We start from the raw sequence: 6068 nt of genomic DNA, 5'->3' as shown, positions 1-6068 counted from the left end.
AGGCACCATCTGCGAAAAAAATCGACATTGTTTATTGAACAGGTATTTCACTACGAAAATGTTACTGCAATCACTGCAGTTGGGCGTGCCGGGTTGCGACCGTGGTTGCGGGCCTGGTTGGTTTGCGTCATCGTTGCTTTCAGAGTCAAAGTCGGACGAATAGGCAGCCTGCTGAGACTCGCTGCTGTTTGATACATTGGTAACTTCAGCCGCAGGCGCAGCGGAATCACCACATCTGTGATTTTCGAAGCGCGCGCACCACTCCAGGAGGCGGCGATGCTTGCTTTCTGCTTTGACGATCAGCAAACCTCAAAGCGAGTTCAAAAATCACAGCCTGGTAGAAAAAGCGAACTGCATAGATAACAAAATACAGTTATTCTCGCTCGCGTCCGATAGCCCAGTGTGTCCATGGAAGGTGCGGGAGATCTTGAAAGCGAGGTTTCAAACTATCATTAGCGAGGTGACTATGTCCAAAGGGCATGGTATGGAAAGAGTTAAGCAGAACAACAGGTGATTCGACCAAACACCAGACCACGCTGAGGCATTCTGGATGGCTTCCAAGGCGAGTGCACCAGCAACTCCAATAACGGTGGTGTTGAGCCCAAGTTACTGATGCTTTTAAATATTCTGTCTTCATGGGTAAAGCGCCCAAGACTTTCTCCGGGTTTCAAGGCAATGCATGCGAAGGGAAGAACGACGCGCGCAATAGCAGAATACCACCGGTTACTTCCCGCGTGCCTCCATGCCTGTGACAGCACGCACCGCTAGAGGTTAACACGCAACAATCTCGAATTGTCCGGCAACCATGCGGGCAGGGGAAGCCTTGGAGGAGGTTCGCTAACCGAGGCTAGCGGAATCACATGACACTGCCTCCCATTGCATTTTTTTCCTGCCTCCATGGTGCTGACAACCGACTCCGTCGTCTCTTGCCGCCAACCACACTGCACGTCGCTCGCATCGCTTGAGAACGTCTTACCCTAAACAGCCCGCGCTTGTGCCATCGACATCGGGACCGCGTGGCGGTGGGGCTGACGGCAACAACGAGCTTCTAGCATCCATACGACTGTTATCGCAATAAAATATGATGGAACTTAGTCCAGCTGCAGTAGATGCAAGGACAATACATAAAAGCGGACTGCAGGCGAAGGTTTGTGCTGGGGATGCAAGCACTTACATGCACAATTGAAACAGTGTGACGCCACTATCAGTCGCTTTAGAGCGAATTCTTACGCGGCCGTTCTAGTCGTCATCGTCATGGCGTTGTCTCTCGTGACCGAGCGAACGAGCACCGCGAAAGATGAAAGCGTACGCGGAGCGCAGTGGGAGATGAAAGCAGAGAGTGCGAGGAGGACAGCGAAGGAGGAGGGCGCAGTGAAAGCATGAGGACGAAAGCGGAGAGAGAGAGTACGGCTTAAGGTTGAGGAGGTAGGAAGCGTGCCGCAGGAGACTACGAGATGGTGCTATAGTATTGTAATCTGATGGTATGCGCGACGCGAATTTTTTAGTACATTCTGGAGTCCAGGCGGGCACCTGCCATTGCACTAGAACCTTCCACTAGCCATGCATGAAAGCCGACGCGCATTACCCACAGATCAGATATCCGACCACCGCGGACTCTTCCCGCCGCTATCGTTGGGTTTGAGTGTTACTACTTCTGCAACGCTTCGCTATGTTTGCAACATGCCACACGAGACAGATTGTCCACGCCAGCCAATAAATCGGGAAATGAAAACACGTGCAGAATGTGCGCAAATATTGCGTTAGAGAGTACCATATTCATGCGTGAATCTTCTTGATACTTTTTGTGCTGAAGTTTTTCTGATTTATTTTTCGATTTCTCATTCCTTCGAGATGAAATTAATAAAATAGCTACTTCATATTTTGTTCTGTATAACAGCCGAACACTACTTTTTTGTTCATTAGTGATTTTAAGGCGTAGCACTTCTCAGACGGCCTCGCCCGATTATGTCCTATCACAAATGTTTTGTGTGAGCTTACTCCATCTTACGCCAGCCAGTTTCCTAATTTCATCACACCACCTAATTCTTGCCCTCATGAAACTGCGTTCCCTTTCCTTCCCTTCCCAACCATTCTAGCTGTAACTCGAGTGATCTTATGTCCTATGTATTACATGGACTTCCCAGCTACATCGCTTCCTCTTACTGTCAAGAACATCAGCTAGAGCCGTTTACTCTCTAATTCACCTCGCTGTCTTCTTGTCTCTTAAGGTTACGTCTGATATCGCTCGATTCCTGGGAGACGCTTTCTTCCTACATTGGACATGAATAGACAGAAAATACCTTAATTTCTCAGACTCCTATACTGATATACGTGATGGTAGTCAGTTACTATTCCACGAATGCTACAAGGAGTTATATTTTCCTTTTTACACTACCTTAAGTAATTAGTACTGTCAGACGCAACTTTAAAAGCGAGAAGTTGCTATAGGCAGCTATGGCTTGAACGGTAGGTATTATTTTTAACTAGCAAAATGCTAAGCTTTAGTGTGGCTATCACTTAACCGTTGTAACTCATTTATCATCGCAAAACGCTCTTACAATGTAATCTATAGTCACTCTGAAAAGCAACGTCCACATTCGATTCAACTTCGCGTTATAGAAAGAGTCAGTAATGATTTAGCGCTGCTAACGCGTTGCCTTAGAAAAAAAGAAGTGTTTTATTATCAAGTACAAATGTACCAACCAGTTTAGGTAATACTATTCTGTGAATTACTTCGGAAAAAGAATGAAGAAGTGTTCGACACTATTTCTTACGACACAGCTAGGACGGTTTTCGATCATCGATGAAACACGCAACACACATACTTCGTCAAGTTCTAAAACATTTTTCTTTCAGTTTTGCTTTCTCTCGTACACATAACAACCACCAGTGAAGCATAAACTTCCGATAAATCTTTTTTTTTATTATCGACAAGTTTGGACAAAGCACCTCTCAGAATCCCCGAGACAGACACGGTGATTCGTGCTAATAAATCCGCAGTCGCAAAAGATAACCGACACGATGAATTGAGGGTAATAAATGGAGCAGGTCGGAAAGATTATATTTGGTTTTTTTTTCAAGTTATTTGATAAGACCTGTATATATATATTTATATATATAATCATCAGCCTCGCTACACCCACTGCAGGGCAAAGGCCTCTCCCATACTTCTCCAACTACCCCGGTCATGTACTAATTGTGGCCATGTCGTCCCTGCAAACATCATCTCACCCGCCCACCTAAATTTCTGCCGCCCCCTTGTGCGCTTCCCTTCCCTTGGAATCCAGTCCGTAACCCTTAATGGCCATAACGTATATATATATATATATATATATATATATATATATATATATATATATATATATATATATATATATATATATATATATATATATATATATATATATATGCTGTTATGTCCATCATATGGTGGAGAACAAGTCGTTATTACGTATTAGCAATATGGAGGATTCCTTTGGGTTACTGCCTATGGAGCCACCGAAGCATCTTCGTCATTAAAGGTTACCTTACACCACCCCGAAAGATTTCCCTGCCCGTCCGCAGGTTCCTTTGAATAAAGCCTTTTGAAAATTTATGAGAAGCATGCTCCGCAAGCAGAACTGCAAAGCATCCTGCCAATAGCTTGGAACTTTTCAACTAATAAAAGAAAAAAGAAAAAATTTTGTCGTGAGCGTTTCATGCACATGGCGGAAGCCAGTCTTGCGGTGCCGTAAGCATTGAGACGTTTCGTGCGCTTCTGGATTGGCGAACATAGGACAGATGCAGAAGGTACACTTGTGCAACTCGAGCTCGAGTTTCTGGGGTTGAAGGGTGCCGTACAAAGCGACCTATCATCAGCTTTTCACAGCGAGAAAAAATAGAAAAAGAATAAAATAAAAAAGATAATAACCGCTGTTTCGCTCGGGTGAAGCATTCAAAGTGATAGCAACGTTACAGATTGCGCTTCAGATCATCACGCAGCGTTCAAATATGAGGTGAGGGCGACATGGCATAACACGGTAGGTCGTACAACTGCTGTTACGCAAAATGAATAAAGTTGGGCAGCGTTGTGGCTAGGCGTGTATCAACGGTTGTCAGTGCCAAAGGAAATAGCTAGTTATAAGTAGCTTGAGAGTTACAATCCATTCCTCACAGGCAAGTGTATGCATTATGGTGCGTCAAGCACACTTATCCTCAACATAAACGCCAATTTACTTAACTGTGACACTCGTGCCAGCGTCGAAAAACAAACGCTGCACTGAAAACACCGTAGAGCCGACTGAATGCAGCGTGATGGTGTGGTTCATGGCGGAAGGAATACACCAGGAAGGAGCGCCACCTGACTTACATGAAGCCTAGACTTAGAAACAATGTAGAGGAAAAGTAGGCCGTAGTCACGTAATAGGGAAGCGGAAGATTCTAGTCGGCTTGCATTGGTTGGGACTGTTGGGGGGATTTCAGAAGAGGTGCAAATGTCACGCGTGACAAACGCACACCCAGGTTTGTGAATGTTCAAGCATGACCAAAGTCAAGTCTTTGTTATGTCACCCAGGTAACACACCGAACCATCAAACGTTATGTAGGTGCCTGTGCTTATTCGAGGGGCAAGAGAGCGGGAAAAAAGCAAGAAAATAAGCACCGCAATTTTAGGTGCACAACAGCTGATTTCACCAAATGCCTGAGCGCCAACCACTACATTAACGGTGGGGTGACGCGCAAGTTACCGACGCTTTTAAATATTCTGTTATCACCGGTGAGGCATCCAATACTTCTCCGGGTTTCAAGGCAACGCATTTGAAGCGAAGAACGATTCGTACATTAGGAAAATACCTTTTGTTACTTCCTCCGTGCCTCCCTGCCTGTGACGGCAGGCGACACTAAAGGTTTACAGGTACCAAACAATCTCGAATGGTCCGGCAACCGCGTGGGGTGAATCCTACATAGCGGTAACGGTACGCGCAGAAGGCGAGGAGAGCTGGAGGGGAGGGGCCAGAGGAGGTTGGCTTCCGATGCTAGCGGAATCACTTGCATGGATCCGTCGCCTTTTGCGGCCAAGCACAGTGCACGTCCCTCGGGTCCCTGGAGACAGTCTAACCCCAAACATCATGGCCTGCGTAGGCGCCGTCGAAAGCCTGACCACACCGCGGTGGGGCCGTCGGCGCCAACGGGATTCTAGTATCCATTTGAATGCTATCGCCAGAAAACATTATGTGTACGAAATCCGCTGAAGAAGAAGCAAGGAGCTTATATAAAAAGGGATAGCAGAAAAAAGTTTGTGCTGGGGATACAAGCACTTCAATGGACAATCGAAGCAGTGTAACGTCACTATCAAACCCTCTTCATCGCGGCTCTAGGGCGGCTGTTCCTGGGGCGAGCGTCATGGCGTTGTCTCTCGCGACCGAGCGAATGAGAACCACGAAAGTTCAAAGTGAACCCGTAGCGAAGCGGGATGTGAGGGAAGAGAGCGAGGAGGAAATGGATGGAGGGTGCTAATGTCAAATTTAAAGATTAAGTGCACGCCTCGGAAAACGTCGTGTTTTTTTTGGGGGGGGGAGGCGGGGGGATCACTGAATATTTTGTTTCCCGAGAGCACCTTCTACGTAATTTACGAACTCATGGTCAAGAGGATATTGAACATGCATGAACGTTGAACCAAATGGCAAGGGCTTGAACGATGTTGAAAATGAAGTGCATTATTTGCGAATCCCTATGGCTTCCGGAGAGCTTAAAAGGCTTTTCAGCAGAATTTAGTGCCATGTTATCGTTTTTTTACGTCTTTAGGCTCTGTTGCCAGGGGCATACAACGCGTCCAGGCAATTTCCACTCGAAGACTTGTTGGGCTATCTTTAGAGAGAAAAGTATGTGTTATAAGTTTGTCACAGACGAAGCCAAAAGCGACTTCAGTCGACGCTATAATATTCTTGTATGCGCGTTATCTGGCATCACTGAGATGGTATGACCAGTTGTACTGCCATTGGAGCGAAATACATCATCTTCGTTAACTAAAAGCGACGTTACACAGCTCCCAAAGATTCCCCGGCTGTCTACAGGTTATAATGTCCAAAGGC

This window comes from Dermacentor albipictus, unplaced genomic scaffold (genome assembly GCF_038994185.2).
Source record: "Dermacentor albipictus isolate Rhodes 1998 colony unplaced genomic scaffold, USDA_Dalb.pri_finalv2 scaffold_29, whole genome shotgun sequence".
NCBI classification, from domain to species: Eukaryota; Metazoa; Arthropoda; class Arachnida; order Ixodida; family Ixodidae; genus Dermacentor; species Dermacentor albipictus.
This window is presented reverse-complemented; position numbering follows the sequence as displayed.